Genomic DNA, 20,006 nt, shown 5'->3' with positions numbered 1-20,006 from the left:
AAAGCAAACCAGGATGTCTGCCAAAACTTAAAGGGCACCAGGAGGGTCTTAGGCTTCCCAGGAGGGAAATGGCTATTCTTGGAAATGAGACTGACTTTCTCAAAGGATAACCATCTAGCAAAAGCAATACTGTTTGCGCGTCCCTCTCTCAAATTGCTGGTCTTTCACAATGAGAAGAGCTTGGCTGCAACAGGATGAATGAGGAACCAAGGCTGCCTGCAAGGCTGGGATGACATAAAAAGCCTGGTTGCTGCCACTGAGTTGACTTAAGACTTACTGCATTTTAAAACTCAAATCCATTTGGTGAGGCGGGCTAATCATCTAATAGAGACAGGTATGTAAAGAACAGGATGCTGTGTGTGACTGATGTGTAAGAGCAGCGGGTGCTGAGTTGCCGTCCGTGCACGGGACAGACAACAGCACTTTACTTATTCCCATTTCCTTTCTCGGTGTACAGCCATTCCCACACTACAAAATATGCCTTCAAAATCCCACACCCTGCGTGAGACAGAATTCCTGGCTTTTGAAGGGCCTGAAATTAATTCCCAACAGCAGTTCGTCTGTGGCTTTGTTCAAACAAACTTGGAATCTTTTGGCTCACGGCACCACCAGTAATTAAAAGAAGATCTCCACCGTGATGTTCTGCATTACAGCGGGTCTCCTAGGATGGGTGTGTTTTCTTTCCTGATCACGATTTTACTGTGCTGCAATTTTCTTTGGCCCCATATGAGTGTATTAATCATTCATAACCGTCATTTTTGTTTTTGTTTAGCTATTTTCCTTTTTTTATCATTGAAGAATAATTTCAATAATATTGCTAGATATATAATGACATCTTATATATAAGCATGTCAAAGTATGTTGTGTTATATCTAGATATTTACAGCAGAAACACAGTTATATATATACTTCGGAATTTCCAGGGAATTTAAAATTTTTAACCATATGTAAACGTGTGGTCTCATTAAGAGTTTTCTCTGTGGTTTGGGGTGAACAATATTTATGCAACCAGAAAAAAAACTTTAAAAAATTTACAACTAATTCTAATATGAAGAGGAGTCTGTATTTGCTTTGTAAAGATTTGTTTTCTCTAGAAATATTACTTTGAGCTGACAAGGTTTGAGGAAAGAGTATTTTCAAAGCGGAAGCAAATGTGGAACTAGGTAGAAAAGAATGACGTAGGAAATTATGGGCCTCTGCAAATTTCTTGTATTTTTTTTCTATTAACTATGTTCCCTAAAGGGTTTTTCCCCCTATGGAAGAAATACTTGTTTTGACACTCACTAGAGTTATGACTGCAATAGTACTTTTTCTCCAATATATGTGTAAAATAGTCTCGGTGATGGGGAAATTTTTCAGATATTAATAAATGAATTGTAACTACTAAAATGTGGCTGGGCGGCTTGGTCCTTTCAGCTTAGGGCACTAATAGTAACTGAAGGAAGAAGTAATTGACTCATTACTTCATTAATGTTACATTGTGCATTAATGAGCATGCTTTCCTTGAAACTTCCAGTGTGACCTTATAATAACAAAAGCACTTACTGAGCATTTACTATTACCATGCTCTACACCAATACTGTACAGGGACAAACTCGCTCGACCTTAGTGAGGGCGTGGTTAGTAGTAGTAGTAGTAGTAGTAGTAGTAGTAGTAGTAGTAGTTTAGCACCTCCATTTCTCAGAAGAAATCGAGACAGAGGTTAAGTAATTTGCTGAAGGTCATAACCAGTAATGGTATAAGGATTCAAATCCTAGTGGTTTAATTCCTGGAATTCTAAATATTACTTTTCATACTATAGGTCCTCTCTTCAAGTGAGATGCTCATTAATTAATTCAAATATACATGGAGCTCTCCTTTAAAAACATTCAGAGCAAAGATGGACAATTAAATTATGTATTTACTGCCTTTGACATTGAGCAATAGACGTTCCTCTAGACAGGGCTAACAACTTCACTTGGATTTGAGTAGATGTAAGAATTGCTGACACCTCAATTTTAAGTCCTAGGAAAAGTGCTTCATCAGACTGAAATGTTTCCTAGGTCAGTTGGCAATCACATGTATGTAGTCATTTACTATCTAGCTAAGTTGTCCTAAGCCACACATACGTTTTAATCCATGAATAATGTAGTGATGACTCATTGAAAGCTATTTACCGGTTCCTATTGCTTTCAGACTAGCTGTTTTTTCTTGTTTTGTTTTGTTTTGTTTTGCAGTATGCGGGCCTCTCACTGTTGTGGCCTCAGAGCACAGGCTCCGGACGCGCAGGCTCAGCGGCCATGGCTCACAGGCCCAGCCACTCCGCGGCATGTGGGATCCTCCCGGACCGGGGCACAAACCCGTGTCCCCTGCATCGGGGACTCTCAACTACTGCGCCGCCAGGGAAGCCCAGACTAGCTACTTTTAAATGATTCCAAGCAGAGCACTTCTGAAAGTAAGACAATGCAAGTGGAAAGGAGACATTTCACTTTTATTTTAGGGTGGGTGACATAAAACAAGGATGATTTAGTCGTAATCAATTGCTCTATGATACCTGGAATTATCCCTTGGTGAAACTTGGTGCCATGGCTCTACCTTGAATACATATCCAGTACGCAGCCACTTCTCACCACTTCTAAAATCAAACGCCTGGCTCTGAACCCGAATCTTGGTCCACAGCACCTGGACTTCAGCGATAGCCCCCAGACTGTCTTCCAGATTTCTACCCTTGTGTTATTCTCAACTTGCAAGCCAGAATGAGCCTTAGAACATGTAATTCCATTTAGAAAGTGTAAATTCCCTTTCTCAAAACCCTACTGTTATCTCACTCAGAGAACTGCAGGTCATCTGGTTCCCTGTGACACCTCTTTCTTTATGTCCTCCCACCCGCCTCCTCGCTTACTCCAATCCAGCCCACTAGCTTCTCGCTGTCGTTAAAACATGCCAACGTCACCTCACCACCTCTACCCTCACACATAAAAGCCCCTTCAGCCTGCCACGCTATTTCCATAGAATTTAGATCCTCCAACATCCTACATAATTTACCTATTTTACTATTTCTTGTTCACTGTCTATTATCTATATCACCTGATTAGAATGTCAGCTCTAAGCAAGGCACTCAGTAAATGTTTATTGAAGGAACAAGTGGGTGAATGAATGCTTTAATGGCAATAGCCAAACCACGCTTCTATGATTGAACATGAACATTCACTTTAATCGATATTTGCACGAGGCATTGGTCTAAAGGCGAATGATGATCATAGAAAATGAACTGGCATTCAGAATCAGCATTTTTGGCTTTAAAGGAGGTACGATACAATGGTAGAAATGGGCCCTGGCTCTGAAGCCCACTAGGCCTTCGTTAGAATCCCGGTTGCACCATTTCCCAGCCCAGTGACCTTGGACAAGGCACTTTGGCATCTAATCCTCAGTTCTCTCACATATAAAATAGTGAAAGCTGTGATGTCTGCTTCATGACTGTTGTCATGACGATTAAATGAGTTCGCACACGTAAAATGTTCAATATAAAATAACTGCTCAATAAATAACAACTATTTGTGGAAGTAAACACAATTTTTAAAAATCACGTAGAGAGCCTGAGAACTATCTGAAAGACAAGACATCCCCCTCTTAGTTATTATAAACAACTAGTTTTGAAAAATGATGTCTGATGAACATTAATTTTTAAAACATGGGAATGAATTGGCCTTTGGTCTTTTAGAAGGGGTGGAGGCTGTGTAACTATCTGCTATTTAATACTAAGACTGACGCTTTGGTCAGTGGTCCTCAAAGTTTTTGGTCTTAAGACTCCTTCTCACTCTTAAAAATTATTGAGGACTCCAAAGAGCCTATACTTTTGTGGGTTACGTCTATCAGTATTTTTGGTATTTAAAAGAAAAACATAACTTTATAAACTTAATTCATTAAAAATATCAATAATAAATCAACTACACTTTAAAATAAAAAACTTATTTTTAAAAGCTATATTTTTAACAAAAAAATTTAGTGAGAAGAGTAGTGTTTCATAATTTTGCAAGTCTCTTTAATGTCTTGCTTAATAGAAGAGAGCTGGATTCTTTTATCTGCTTTTACACTAATCTGTTGTGATATCACACATCATGCAGACTTTGAAAAACTCCATCATACACTCATGAGAAAATGAGAGGGAAAAAAACCAACAACATCGTAGTGCTATTATGAAAGTTATTCTCATCTTGTGGACCCTCTGAAGGGGATTCAGAGGATTCCCTGACTCTCCCAGTTTCCCTGGAACACACTTTGAGAATCAGTACACAGGACCGTGGTCTTTTTCTTCTTGAGGTATAATAAAAATAGAATATTACATGATTTTATTTCAAATATATTCTCTAACTTTTTGTTGCTTTGACAGCCAGTCTGATAGAGAAACTTAAAAGAGGAAATTTAAACCCTTTATCCCATACCTTTCACCCTTTACCTGAGAAAACTAAGAGTTAAGAGTCTTACAACAAAGATTAGAATTAGGTCGCCTAATATAACGAGAAGTGTTTCCACTAGTCGTCGGCTGCCCAGGATTCAACACTTGCCTTCAAATAATTTCTAATATAATTGTACAAAGCACTGAGAGTTCTTTGAAAAATGCACTCAGAGAAACCAAATTCAAAAGCAGTAGATTTGTTTCTTAGTTGTCATTAAAAAAAAAAAATCCTAAGAAACAGAAGTAAAAGGTGTCACTCAATTTCCATTAAAATATTCATGAAAACAAATAGGAAAAGGTCTGCATCAGTATTGAAAATTAAGGATAATAGTCAACACATACCAAAAATCGGAGGCCATTTTACTAAATAAATCATCACTGGGACCAGATTTAAAAACAATTAATGGATAACATACGCTTTGCTCCGTGAGCCAAAGCAGCCCGATTCGGAAGAAGGCGGAGCCCTGACCAAGCCCGTCCCTCCGGCCCCAGCTCCCGCCCTGGGAAGCAGGCAACCAGGGCCCAGTCCACGCCCCTTGGGGCTTCTTTTTGTCTCCGCAAACTACCGTCGTAAAAACCCTGCCATCAATATAAATGTAGGAAAATTCTTAAAAGAGCAGAACCGAGCTGAAGCAATCTGAGAACTAGACAGTGGGTCTAAAGAGAGACCCCACGTGGACATTATTGGAGCTGAACTAACAGAGGAGGTGGAGGGGGCGGGAGGCAAGCAGGGAAAAGGGTGCAGGGCAATTCTGCAAAGCTCGCCCTTGCCTTTGTGTAGCTGGGGGCAGATGGCGGAGCTTAGGCTCCTGGTGGAGTTCTAAAGCCTGGACACGGCCTGGATAATGTTCCCCTGCCTCTGTCTCTCTGGACCACAGCCCAACTGCAGTGCCCTCCCTCCCTCAGACCTGAGTGGACCTGCTTGCACGCCTTAAGGGATCCTTAGACACGTGGTTAATACTTGCTAGAGTCTCAGCCACATCCAAGTACTCTCCGAGGGCGCTAAGGAGACTCAGTGTATGACGACTGTTAAAAAAAAAAAAAAAAAGGTCTGGAAGAGTTTCTCTTCATTCTCGGATAAATAAACCTAAATAATCAACATGCATGTCTAGACAAGACTGGTATTTCTAATAGCTTCCTTCCTGCCCCTGCCAGGGCTGCCAGCCCTCCGTGAAAAGTCACTGTTGACAAACTCCTTGGCTCCGGGGAACGCTCCAGGCTCCGCTGCCCACTTTCTGTTGCTCCTCCATCTGGTTTCTGTCCCAGAGGCTCATAACCGGATACACCCCCTTCCTAACCCGTGGTGCTGGACCCATCTCATCACGTGACTTCTCACATGTCTCTTCCCAGCTGGCTTCCCGCACTACCGTCTGTGAACAAGAGAACTTCATCCTGGGGATTTTCACAGACTCCTGTCTGCATCCAGCCAAGGTCCAGGGCTACAGACCCCGTTCTTAGCAAGGCAGGACAACACAGAGCAAGCCAATAAGGACAGATCTGCCACATTAGAGAGGGGGAACAATGCCTCAGGACTTGAATGGAAAACTTTCCCTGAAATAGATTTGCTGCAGGAAACAGGAGAACATTTTAAAATATATTTGTTCCATAGTCTTAAAAAAACAGAAACTTGAGCTGAGGCAAGAAGAGACTGCATGGAAACCAAAATCACAAGAGAGCCAAACTGAAATGTTTGTTGGAGACAGAACAGCAAATCTGATGCTGCAGACCGTCCTACTGTTGACATGGGGAAGGAATCTGAGAAGTGATCCCAGGACATGGAGGCAAGGAATGAAAGTGCTGACCAAGGTATTAGAGAGAGTCGCAAAGCCAAATTGTGAATAATCAGCCTCCCCAGAGGAGAAAGCCGCACAAAAGAAACAATAAATAACTCAAAGGAAAATAGAGAAAAGAAAAGAAGTTAATGTGTACTGGAAGAATCTTTCCGCAATATTTAAAAGAAACCTGAGTCTGGAGATTTCAAAAGCAAACCCACCACGTTGTGCAGGGATGAGAAGGGATGTCCCTGGGGAGGAGTCCCTTTCCCACCCCACTTCCTCCTCCCCCCACGGACCTCCCCCCCGCAACACCACAGGCAAACCCACTTACAAAGCCTGATTCACACCCACCTCTGCCAGGAAGCAATTTCCTGATTTTAACTGTTGCATTTCTCTCTTTAAAGCTGGCAAAGAAGCTTAATCATATTCTGCCGCTAGTGATTATAACAATGAAAGTTTCTTATGTTAGTCTAAGTCCTCTAAGAAGCAGATGCCAAGAAGGGATGAAACGTGCAAGAATGTTATGATGGGGAAACACCTGTGAGAGAACGTGGGGAGGGGGCGGGGCGGCTGGGAGTGTGGGCAGACATGACGCAAGTCTTACTCAAAGTGAAGGAGAAGGGGGGGAGGGGTAGAAGCGTCCCAGAGTGCTGTGCTGTACTTGCAAGTTTTGTCAGGCTGCTGGGGAGTCCTAGAGACAACGTCGGCCAGTAGAGGGGTCCAGCATCTCCCAGGAACCGGCCTGCACTAAGTCATGGGCTGGGAGGTGTGCATGGGAGGTATGCATCTGTGAAAACTCAGCAGTAAATTTCAGAGCATGGCAGCTAAAGCCCTTGGGTCAGTTACGCGTTCTGTAGCTGGTCTGTCAGATACAGTCTCATGGCCACCACAATGGTCAATAAATATGAAGTCAGCAATCAATTATCAAGCAACTAAGCACCCAGTGCCACACTCAGCACACAAAAAAGTACACATGCTCCAAACACCAAAATGGTAAAGACTGTATCCTTACATTTACAGAGTTCAAAATCTAATGAGAAGACAAACACGGAAATATGCAATTACCACAGAACACGAACGTGTGAGTGTAGAGGCACGTCCCAAATGCTACAGGAACAATAAGCTCTACTTGCAAAGTCAGAGGTATAAATGCAGAGGAAGTAAAAGTTAAGATATGCCTTAAAGAATGTCTGGGCATGCACCAGGCAGAGATTCCAATCAAAAGGAAATCACCTATGTGTGATGGGCTCTTACTGTTTATCTCGAATATCTGCAGTCCCTCCCTAGAGCACTGGGTGTACTTCCCTATCTCACTAATGCCAGACTTAACCACATGGAATGCGAACAGGAATGGCTCCAGGCACTTCTGGGGGAAGCTTTAGTAGCCTGGCTGGTGTGTTTGCCCTGCTCTCTATTTTCTCTGACCAGAAAGGATCTCGAGAGGCGGCCCCATCAGCCTGCATTCCAGAATGAAGATGACATGAATCAGAGCAGCAGCTGTCTCTTGAAGGACACGTAGCATGAGTGAGAAATAAACCTTCGTTTCTATCACCCATTAACATTTGTGAGCAGAGCAGAACCTAGCACTCCAGTCTGTATCTGACTGAGGCACTGATGGAGGTGGGATAGAATCCTGTCATAGAGTCTCCTAACCCATAGGCAGTGGAGTCCCAGTGAGGGCTTTTAACCAGGGAGCAGAAATGAGCAGATCTGGTTTATACAGTGTGGGAAGGAAGCCTACAGGGATGCGTTGCGATTATCCAGAGAAGAGTCTCTGAGGACTAACTCAGTGACAGTGCGGGGCAGTAAGGGTACAGGAGGGGTGGATTTCAGTGACCTGCAGTGGGAGATTGTGGTCAGTGGGAAGAGTTGTGAGTCAATGGTAGCGGCACACCCCCAGTGCACAGGGGAAGAGAGGCTTCAGGAGAGCTGAGAAAGTGTCTGATTTTTGAATCAGAAGTTCCTTCAGGACATCCATGTGACAACAGGCAGTAGGTTCTTGGAAATATATGTTTGGAGTTTGGATAGCGCTGAAGTAAGTCGCTTTAATAGGTGAATCTTAGAGAATGTTAATCTTTTCCTTTTCCCTAAATGGCCACTGTAAGTTTGGCCCATTAAGAAAAAGGTAGGTGGGGGGGGATGAATTGCCACACATAGTCAGTCGAGCTCCCTTCCAGACCACGGGGACCCCGTCACTTGCACAGTCTTTCCATATGCTCAATGGCCTTGATCATGAACTTTTTTAAAAAATAAATTTTATTTATTTATTTTTGGCTGCATTGGGTCTTCGTTGCTGCACACAGGCTTTCTCTAGTTGTGTTGAGCAGGGGCTACTCTTCCTTGTGGTGCGCGGGCTTCTCATTGCAGTGGCTTCTCTTGTTCCGGAGCATGGGCTCTAGGCACGTGGGCTTCAGTAGTTGTGGCTCACAGGCTCAGTAGTTGTGGCTCGTGGGCTCTAGAGTGCAGGCTCAGTAGTTGTGGCGCATGGGCTTAGCTGCTCCACAGCATGTGTGATCTTTCTGGACCAGGGCTCGAACCATATCCCCTGCATTGGCAGGCGGATTCTTAACCACCATCAGGGAAGTCCTGATCATGAACTTTTTGTTAGCTTTTTTTTCTCCTTAACACAGATGCAGAGGGATGAGAGTTCATCTTAGGCCACATTACCATCATTGATCCTTGAATGTCCTCTTCTCTTGTGTCTTTTGAATTTTCTTTTATCTCCATCCTCCACTGCCACTTGCCAGCTCCCACCTTCCCCATGATCAACCATTCTAATTTATTTAACATATACATTTTCATTTGTTCATATTCTTTCAAGACATGTATTTTCGAGGGCTCGTGATTTTTGAGGTAAGCAGTACTGTACTATATTTCACTGTGTTTCACACGTGACTCTGCATGGTATAGACAGCAATTTTCCCATCTATTTTTTGGTGATGCCATCCAGGTTGACTCCTACTTCCTACTATTGAAACCCCACAACTCAGATTGGGACTTCAATTCATGGGCCGGGACTCGAACCCAGCCAAAACTCAGATTAGGACCTGAACCCACTGTCTTTTAATTAAAATCACACACTTGGTCTGAGGACCTATTGAAGTTCAGGCTCTTTATGCACAGAAAGAATTCAGTGAGAGACAAGTGATAGGTAAGAAGTGGATTTTTTTTTTTTTTTTTTGCGGTACGCGGGCCTCTCACTGTTTTGGCCTCTCCCGTTGCAGAGCACAGGCTCCGGATGCGCAGGCTCAGCGACCATGGCTCATGGGCCCAGCCACTCCACGGCACGTGGGATCTTCTCGGACCGGGGCATGAACCCATGTCCCCTGCATCGGCAGGTGGACTCTCAACCACTGCGCCACCAGGGAAGCCCCAGAAGTGGATTTATTTAGAGAGGTACACACTCCAGAGACAGAGTGTGGGCCATCTCAGAAGGCAAGAGGCCCCAAAATATGGTGTGGTTAGTTTTTATGGGCTTGGTAATTTCATAGGCTAATGAGTGGGAGGATTATTCCAACTATTTCGGGGAAGAGGCAGGGACTTCCAGGAATTGGGCCACCGCACACTTTCTGGCCTGTCATGACGCCTGTGGGTGTGTTATTTAGCATATGTTAATCCATTACAATGAGTGTATAACAAGGCTCAAGGTCCACTGGAAGTTGAATTTTCTGCCATCTTGGACCTAGTTGGTTCTAACCAGTTTATGTCATATCCAAGGCCACGTTGTTCTTTTAAAGGTTGTGTCCTGCCCTCTTCCTTCTTGTTTCACTCTCACAGTGAACTCTGCATACACCTCCCCTGTATCCTTTGCAGTAATTTCTTTAGAATGTATAGGTAGGTGCATAGTATACCTACTGTACACATTCTTCACCTGACGTAGCAGATGGCCCCAAGGTGGCTACCAGTCTACCCTCCACTCACTTGTGCATGGACACTCCCAAACCCTCACATCTCTGCCAACACTTGGCATTATGCAGCATTCTAATTTTTGCCAATCTAGAAGTATTAAGTGATACCTCATTTTTTTAAAATTTCTGTTTTAATGATTTTGAATGAGTTTAAGCATCTCTTCGTATCCTAGCTTGGCTTTGTTTTCCTCTTCTCTTTCTAGTTTCTAGAATTTACTGGTTTCTTGAAAATAGAGATTAATGTTTTATTATTATTGCTGTTTTTACTGATTGGCAGTATTTTCTTTTGCATTCTAGATAGCAATTGTGTATCACCTTTACACCTTTTATAATTATCCCACAGTCCTTGGATATTCTGATGTGTGGGGTTTTTTTTTCTCTCTCTCTCTCTCTCTTTGTTTTCCCATTTGGGAAGTTTCTTTTTTTTTCTTAATTAATTAATTAATTATTATTATTATTATTTGGCTGCATTAGATCTTCGTTGCTGTGCGTGGGCTTATTCTAGTTGTGGCAAGCGGGGGCTGCTCTTCGTTGCGGTGCGCAGGCTTCTCATTGCGGTGGCTTCTCTTTGTTGCGGAGCATGGGCTGTAGGCACACGGGCTTCAGTAGTTGTGGCATGCGGGCTCAGTAGTTGTGGCTCGCGGGCTCTAGAGCACAGGCTCAGTAGTTGTGGCAAGCAGGCTCAGTAGTTGTGGCACACAGGCTTAGTTGCTCCACGGCATGTAGGATCTTCCCGGACCAGAGCTTGAACCCGTGTCCCCTGTATTGGCAGGCGGATTCTTAACCACTGCGCCACTGGGGAAGTCCCCTGGGAAGTTTCTATTGCACTGATTCTTTCCTTAGATGTGTCTGGCTGCTGGTGAGCCCATGAAAGGCAGTCTTTATTTTTGCTTCAGAGTTTCTAATTCTCATATTTCCTTTTAATTCTTTCTAAAAGTTTACATGTTCTCTAATTACATTGCTCACCGATTCTTGTATGTGGACGATTTTCCCACCAGAGTTCTTAGCATATTAATCATAGTTATTTTAAATTCTCAGTCTGACTATTCCAAAATCCCTATCCCTGCCATATCTGAGTCTGGAATTCTTTCTTTGCCTCTTTGGATTGTATTTTTTCCTTTTATCAAGCTGTGTAATTTTTTGTTGAAAGCTGGACATGAAAATAGCTGGATAAAAGAACTAAGGTTAACAGGCCTTTATATTTATATTAATATATAATATAAGGTTTTATATTTATCTGGGTAGGAGGTAGGCTGTGTTTAACGTTTGTAGAGGTCAGAAACTTAAATCTTCTCTGAGAATTTTTAGCAAAAAAGCTGCTCACCTGTATCCTTTGTGTTTTCCTAGATACTCCTTCTAGAGGCTGAGCCTCGCAGCCAGTTCAGTTGTAAACTCCCATTATTACACCAGAGAGCTATTGATGTGGCCACCTGGTGTGGTGTGTGGAGGGGGAAAGCATCCTAGAATTCTATTATCCCATCTCGGTCTTTTTGTGAGTCAGTGCTCCTGGGCTGTGACCTCCACAAGTGACTCTCAGTTTCCTGCCACCTCCCCACCCTTAAGACCTTAAGTAAGACAGGAAGGCTAGAAAGAGGTAGAATTGGGTATATTCCATCCCGATGTGGAAGGCTGGAGAAGGCTGGAGTTGGGTATTTCCCTCCCCCGCAGTCCCCCTTGGTTAAGGCTGTGGTAAAACCCAAGTTGCTTAGACTCTGTCAAAATAGTTTTTCTTGAGGGCAGGTCTTTGTTAAGGAGAATGGAATGCCCTGGGTGTGTATCAAAATGGTAATGTTTCCTCTCCCCGCCGAGAAGCATGAGGGTTTTTTCTCCTATCTTTACCCTGAGAACCTGGTAGGGCTTCTGGAGGTAAAATTAAAGCTGGGTCTCCAGGAGTTCTTATCTTGCAAGCTGGCCCAGGCTTAAGCTCCCATCTTCCAGCTGCTCTTTCCAACAGCAGCTTTGCTCCCAGTAAGCTGTGATTCTCTGTATCTGCCCAGCTGTCTCTCTAGTTTGGGGCATGCTAGTTTGCCCTGAGGTCAGTTCTCTGATAGATCTGAGAAAAGTTGATTTTTGCTTAAGTTCTTTTTCTTGTTCTGAGAATGGGAGTTCTGACTTCCAACGTCTTTATATGTTGGACTAGAAACCAGAAGTTGCAGGTCACTTTTAGAGATCATAAACACTTTTCTAATTCTGTCATGTTTCAATTACCCATAGTTACATTTCGTGGAATGAAAATCTTTAATTTGTCTGTCAAAACATCACCAGTATGTTTGCCTTTGAGCATGCCTTTTAAAATTGTGTTCAAGGAGACTTTTCCTGTCCCTAGTTGAAAGAATATCCTTTTATATTTTTCTCTGTTGACTTTGTAATTTTGCCTTTAGCACTTGGGTCTTTAATTCACCTGGTGTCAAGGAATGATTCGGTTTTGTTTTTCTCCATAGAGTGAGCCAGTTTTCCCAATAGAATCTATGAAACAGTCCATTCTTCCCCATTTGATTTATGGTATATTAAGTTCCCATTTATACAAATGCCTTTCTCCCAGGTCTCTGTTAAATCGCCTTGGTCTATTTGTCTGTTCTTTTGCCAGTTCTGCTGTGTTTTAATGCTGTGTCAGTATCTAGTAAGACAAATCCTTCTTCTTTCTTCTTTCAAGTTGAATGTATTTAAATGTACTCTTGAAGTAAATTTATTCTGGGTTTATCTTTGAGGCTTGTTTCTCCCATCTTTAATACAAAAGGAAAACAGAGATTTCATTAAGGCAGTGTTTCAGACAAACAAACAAACCCTTGCCTTTGTATATAAGGACATAGTTATTAATCCTGTGTTGTTGGGACCTGTACGCCAGGCTGTTTCTGCAGTAGTTCCATTATAAGCCTGTCACTCCCTTTCCCCCAGCTCACTTCAGAGCAGAGGGCGTACACTTTTGACAGAGCTGGCTGAGGTGCTGATGGTAGGAAGACGGCTTTTCTGTTGGGACCACATCGTGAATTCATCAATGTCATTCTTTACAAAAGCTAGTCAACCTAAAAAGGCCCCCACTCCTAGAGGCCATCTAGCGTAACTAGCTTGTTTTCTGGGTGAAATAATTGAGGGCCAATGAGGTGAGGTTATTCACCAAGATCTTCCAGCTTCCTCTTCACAGGCCAAGCGCCAGACCTTTTCGATCCTGAGTTCATTGCTTCACCCACATTCCCCACACCACATGGCTTTCTTCAGCGAACAGGGCAGATAGAGACTCAACATGATAAATTCTGAGAGAGAGCCAAACATAAGCATGCTGTTCATTTTATATACGTCTGATGGGTGGATGGGAATGCAAAACGTTCTTTGACTGAGTCATCAAACGTGACTCAGGACCTTGCTTCCAGTCACAAGATGGAATCTCTTTTCTTGTTTACTGATAACTTCAGGCCTCTTGGGTTTCAGTATTTAAGTAAAATAAGGTAGATTTCAAGGTCTATTGCAAATATTTTGAGGACAGCAAAGCTCTGACAGCAGGAAAGGGACTGAATTAGAAGCTGCAGTGACCTAATTGCCCTACCATTGACAAATGACTAATTGATTCTGTACACACAGCTGCTAGAACTACAGTATGGAGATAAGGCTTGCCTGTATCCTTAATATAAACCATGTATCATTAAAAGGTAATTTGTGGTTTCCTTTAAACTAAGAGGCTACTCTTGGATGACAGAGGTATTCATCAACCAGTAGTTGCAACAGAAGATTATCATATAGCTTTCTATTAAGAAAAAAATTAATTTACCAAGAAATAATAGCACATAAGGTAATATATATTGTGTTTATTAGAAGTTATATTTTATACTATTTCAAATGTTTTATGATTCTTCCACCCTAGGAAAACAGACGTTTATATTTTTGGTTTTTCCTTATTTATAGGAATACATATTTTACATGGTATCAAATGATATTGTTAGTAAAAAATATCGCTCTATGAATTAACCTTAGAACTTTTTTTGTGTTTGAATGCTCCTTGCAGTTTGGTGAGGTAATTTTTTTTGCGCCTATATTAGAGCTGACCAGAACCACAGACTGGACTGCAGAGCTGACTTTGGCCTGGACAAAGACGTCTTGGTGCTGGACAACCTTCCCTTCTGGGCAGACAGCTCTTTGAGTTAGCCAGCATGAAATCAGTAATTTCATTCTCTTGGTTCAGATGAAATGAAACTATGCAGGAAAGGTACTTTGGGGCTTATAAGGTGATATGTTTTGAGGTCCCATAGAGAGCAGTTTGGTGATACTTCTCCAGTCTTAAACTGTAAGCTGAGAAAAGTCTGATAATAAGAATGTGGCAAAATCTAGGTACCAAGGTCTTCATTACAGCATTATTTATAGTAACGAATAATTAGAAACAACTTAAATATTCAGCCATACAGAACATACTATTCATTAATATGGTATTTTAAGCAGCTACATAAAAGGTTGCTTTTAAAGACAAATGACAGGAAATATTTATGTTGAACAAATAAAGACATTTGAATGTGTCAACCTTAAAAATGAAATAACATTGGTTTTTTTTGGTTTTTTTTTTTTTTTTTTTTTTTTTTTAAAAGAAGGCAAGATGAGTTTATTTGGGAATTGCAGAGAACTGCGATTCGGGACATGCAAGCTACAGGGAGCCAAAGGCAAGTCCAAAGAGACCAAGGGAAAGTCAGCCTTTTTAGGTTTTAGGAGGAACCAGGAGATGGTTGCTTTGAATAAAAGTTCACTGGAGGTGGGCTTCCCTGGTGGCGCAGTGGTTGAGAGTGCGCCTGCCGATGCAAGGGACGTGGGTTCGTGCCCCGGTCCGGGAAGATCCCACATGCCGCGGAGCGGCTGGGCCCGTGAGCCATGGCCGCTGAGCCTGCGCGTCCGGAGCCTGTGCTCCACAACGGGAGAGGCCACAACAGTGAGAGGCCCGCGTACCGCAAAAAAAAAAAAAAAAAAAAAAATTGTGCTGACTGCATATATTCCCCCTTCACCAAAATCACATATTGATATATACTGACCTTCCCCCTACCTCTTTGGAGCAGTTTCTCCAGAAACTGAAATGCTGTCTCCCGGGCTATAGTCCTCATTTTGCCCCAAATAAAACTTAACTCACAACTCTGACACTGTGCAATTTTTTTTTAGTCGGCGTTACTTTTACAAAAATTACCTTTAAGACAAAGAATAATCTTCACAATAATTTATGACATGAAGAGAGATAATGTTTATGCAAGACAGATACACGCTTTGCCACAAGTATTTCACACTGAAGTATTTCTTGAACTTCTAAAATTGAAAATGAGTTATGCATTTGATGACATTATACATTGTTGTGTGAGTAGTATGTTGTCTAGCAGATAATTTGTAAGTATATTACAAAACCAGCTCATTTGAAAGATGAAAGTGATGTTTTTTAATTGTTAGTATGTCATGATTTTATAATGTCATATTTTTACTTGTTATTTATTGTATGATTTCTATTAAAATAGAAATATATGATTTCTATTAAAAGAAATGTCTCAAAATTTTTGAAATTAGAAACAAAATTTTAATCTGTTTGAAAAACTTCTAAAACTATCAGAGCCGAGAGGAGCTTGAGAAGACATGACAACTAAATATAATGGACATTAGATAAAAACCAAGGAAATCTGAAAAAGGTGTAGACTTTATTTATTAAAATGTTTCAATATCAGTTTATTACTGTAACAAATGGACCACACTAGTATAAGATGTTAATAATGTGGTTTATGGCAACTCTCCATACTCTGCAATTTTTCTGTAAACTTAAAATTTTTCTAAAAAATATGTATAAACAATAGCTTCTAAATGAAATTTTAGTCATGTAACCACCCCCATAATCAAATATATAGAGCATTTCTATCACACTTAAAAGCCTCCTCCTGCCTCTTTTGCAGTCAGCCCTCTTCTCCCCATCCCAGCCCCTGGAAACCACTGATTTCATTTATGTCCCTATAATTGTGCCTTTTCCAGAATGTCAGATGAATATAATCATACAGTATCCATCCTAGAATATGTAACCTTTGTGTCTGGCTTCTTTCCATTAGCATAATGTTTTTTAACTTACTGATGCATGTATCCATAGTTCCTTCATTATTATCACTGAGTACATTGACGGTTGTATCTCAAATTGTTTATGCATTTACTAGTTGATAAACATTTGGACTGTTTCCAGTTTGGGGCTATTATGAATAAAGCGGAAGCAAACATTCACTGACAGGTCTTTGTGTAGGCAAACGTTTTCATTTCTCTTGAGTAAATACCTAGGGTAGGGATGGGTCATATGTTAACTGTATGTTTAACTTCAAAAGTAACTGCTAAAATACTTTCCAATCTATTTGTACTGTTTTGACTTCTGACAGATAATGTACAGGTGTTCCAGTTTCTCCACATTCTTGCCAGGAATTAGTGTTAAAAAATATTTTCCATTTTAGGCCATCTAGTAGGTATATAGTAGTGGTGGATTTAACTTACATTTCCCTGATAACTAATAACATGGAGCATCTTTCTATGTGCTCACTTGCCATCCACATACATTCTTCTCTGAAGTGTCCAATTTTTGCCCATTTAAAAATTGAGTTGCTTATCTCTTATTATTGGATTGTAAGTATTCTTTATATATCCTGGGTATAATTCTTTTACCTTATATCAAGTTTTTAAAGATTTTCTTCCAATGTCTTTTCATCTTATTAACAGTGTGTTTTGAAAGCATAGCTTAAATTTTGTTAAAATCCAGTTTATCAGTATTTTTCATTTTATGATTATGCTCAAGATCTAAGCAATATTTGCCTAGCCTAAGCTTCTAAAGATTTTTGCATATGCTTCATTCTTAAAGTTTTAGAATTTAAGGTCTTATATTTAGGTTTATGATACATTTTTTTACATCTTTATTGTAGTATGATAGCTTTACAAAGCTGTGTTAGTTTCTGCTGTAGAACAAAGTGAATCAGCTATATGTATACATATATCCCCATATCCCCTCCCTCTTGAGCCTCCCTCCCACCCTCCCTATCCCACCCCTCTAGGTGGTCACAAAGCACCGAGCTGATCTCCTTGTGCTATGCAGCAGCTTCCCACTAGCTATCTATTTTACATTTGGTAGTGTATATATGTCAATGCTACTCTCTCACTTCATCCCAGCTTTCCTTTCCCCCAGTGTGTCCTCAAGTCCATTCTCTACGTCTGCATCTTTATTCCTTCCCTGCCACTAGGTTCATCAGTACCATTTCTTTAGATTCTGTATATATGCATTAGCATACGATATTTTTCTCTTTCTGACTTAGTTCACTCTGTATGACAGACTCTAGGTCCATCCACCTCACTACAAATAACTCAATTTTGTTCCTTTTTATGGCTGAGTAATATTCCATTGTATATATGTGCCACATCTTCTTTATCCATTCATCTGTCGATGGACATTTAGGTTGCTTCCATGTCCTGGCTATTGTAAATAGTGCTGCAATGAACATTGTGGTACATGTATATGATACTTTTTTTTTTTTTTTGCGGTACACGGGCCTCTCACTGTTGTGGCCTCTCCCGTCGCGGAGCACAGGCTCTGGACACGCAGGCTCAATGGCCATGGCTCACGGGCCCAGCCACTCCGCGGCATGTGGGATCTTCCCGGACCGGGGCACGAACCCGTGTCCCCTGCATCGGCAGGCAGACTGCACCACCAGGGAAGCCCCTATGATACATTTTTGTGTTAATTTTTTTTTTACATAGGGAAAGGTAAGTGTTGAGTTGATTTTTCTTTACTTTCCTTCTGTTTTCTTTCTCTTTCTTTCTTACACTCTGTCACTCTTTTTTTTTTTTTTTTGGATATTTATATCCAATTATTCCAGTACCTTTATTTTAATACTACCCCTTTCCCTCATTAGGTTAGCTTGGCATCTTTTATTAAAATGAAATAACATAAATGTATGGTTTCAATGGCCTAAAAATAGGTATACCCATTTGGGGAGTAAATACTATTTACTTTTGTGTTTACTGTTCTACACACAATGTTCAGAATCCACTCAAAAATTATGAAGCAGAACAAACACAAATAAGATCAACCTTAAGAGAAAAAGGAAGCAACAAAGTCAGAACCACAAAAGATCCAGATACTGAAACTATCAGATGGATATTTCAAATAACTATGACTTATGTGCTAAAAGATCTAACAGAAAAGACAAAAACACAGAGAAAATAAGGGGAATTTTACCAGATAAATATAAACTATAAAAAGGTTCAAATGTAGATGGTAGAAAAATGCACACACACACAATATCAGAAATGAAGAATTCCTTAAGTGGGTTTATCAGCAGACAGGACACAGCTGAAGAAAGAATCGGTGAACACACTAGGTCAATAGAAATTATCCAAACCAAAACACAAAGAGAAAAAAGGGTGAAAAAAATAGAGTATCCAGGAGCTGTGAGACAATATCAAACTGTCTAACATACATGAAATTGATGTCTCCAAAGAAGAAGAAGAAAGAGAAAGCATGACAAAAAAGATACTTTAGGAAATAATGGCCAAGAATTTTCCAAAATTAATTAAAGAAAAGAAAACATATAAATCTAAGAAACTCAAACACCAATTAGGATACACACACACACACACAACACACACACACTACAGTCAAATTGCTGAAAAACAAAGATAAAGAGTAAATCTTGAAAGCATCAGAGGAAGGAGAAGACACATGACACACAGGAAAACAAACACAAGGATGACAACAGACTTCCCCAAAATATGCAACCTGGAAGACAATGGACTGACAATTTTCTTGAAGTGCTTTCTTTGTTTTAAGAAGCATGCAAGATTTTCAACAAATGGTCTACTAATTTTTTAGACTTAATTTTTTTAAAGCAGATTTAGTTTTACAATAAAATCAAGAGGAAGGTACAGAGATTTCCCATATACCCCACCATCCCAAACATGTGTAACCTCCCCAATCATCAATATCACTCAGCAGAATGGTACATTTTTTAAAAACAAGAATGGACCTACACTGACATACCATAATCATCCAAAGCCCATGGCTTACCTAGAGCTTCACTCTTGATATTGTATATTCAATGAGTTTAGACAAATGTATAATGATATATACCAATTATTAAAATATCATACAGAAAACTTTTACTGCCCTAAAAATCCTCTGTGCTTTGCCTATTCATCTCTGCTCCCACCCAAAGATTGACATCTTTAAAGTATTAATATTTTTAAAAAATCCATCCAGAATTCTATACCCAGTGAAAATATACTTCAAAAATAAAGGCCAACTGAAAAGTTTTTCAGAAAAACAACATAAACTGAAGATAAAGGAAGTTCTTTAGGCCAAATAAGGATGACAATAAATCAAAACACCAAAGTACAGAAATGAATGAAAAGTGCTATAAATATAAATGATAAATACAAGGGTATATATAAAGTATATTATTCCTTATTTTAAATTACTTTAAAAGATAATTGACTTCCTAAAGCAAAAAACAATAATGTATTGTGGGGGTTATTATATAGAGAGAATTAAAATCTATGACAAATATAGCACAAAAAATGCAAGAGAATAAACCTTATGGTTGTAAGGTTTTTACACTATATGTGAACTTATAATTTCCAATTGACTGTGATGAGTTAAAGATGTACATTTAAACTCTAGAGCAACCACTAGAAAGTTCAAAGAGATGTTGTGAGTGGTGTAGCAAGATGATGGAATAGGAGTTTTCTACCATCATCCCCCCATAGAAGTGTCACATTTGACAACTACCCACGGACAGGAGCACTTTTGTGGGACTCCAGGATTTTGGCAGAGAAATTCATCATCAGAGAAGAAATCCTAGAATTCATCATCAGAGAAGAAATCCTAGAATAGATGCACTGAAGAAAGAAAAAAGATAG

The 20,006-nt window shown here is 40.4% G+C and overlaps 1 long non-coding RNA gene across 3 annotated transcripts in view; it reads left to right on the top strand.

The window, feature by feature from the left end:
- Nucleotides 1-20,006, top strand: part of LOC115860979 (uncharacterized) — a 138,643-nt gene that overhangs the window by 104,518 nt on the left and 14,119 nt on the right. For 2 of the 3 annotated variants that reach the window (XR_009565178.2, XR_009565177.2), the window contains one exon: nt 2,217-2,434. The exons of the other annotated variant lie outside the window; for it this stretch is intronic. This is a non-coding gene — a long non-coding RNA (uncharacterized lncRNA). The remainder of the gene's footprint in view (nt 1-2,216; nt 2,435-20,006) is intronic. 3 annotated transcript variants of the gene reach the window in all.

The sequence above is a fragment of the Globicephala melas genome, chromosome 9, assembly GCF_963455315.2.
Source record: "Globicephala melas chromosome 9, mGloMel1.2, whole genome shotgun sequence".
NCBI classification, from domain to species: domain Eukaryota; kingdom Metazoa; phylum Chordata; class Mammalia; order Artiodactyla; family Delphinidae; genus Globicephala; species Globicephala melas.
The sequence above is the reverse complement of the archived record's forward strand: the minus strand, read 5'-3'. Positions and strand labels throughout refer to the sequence as shown.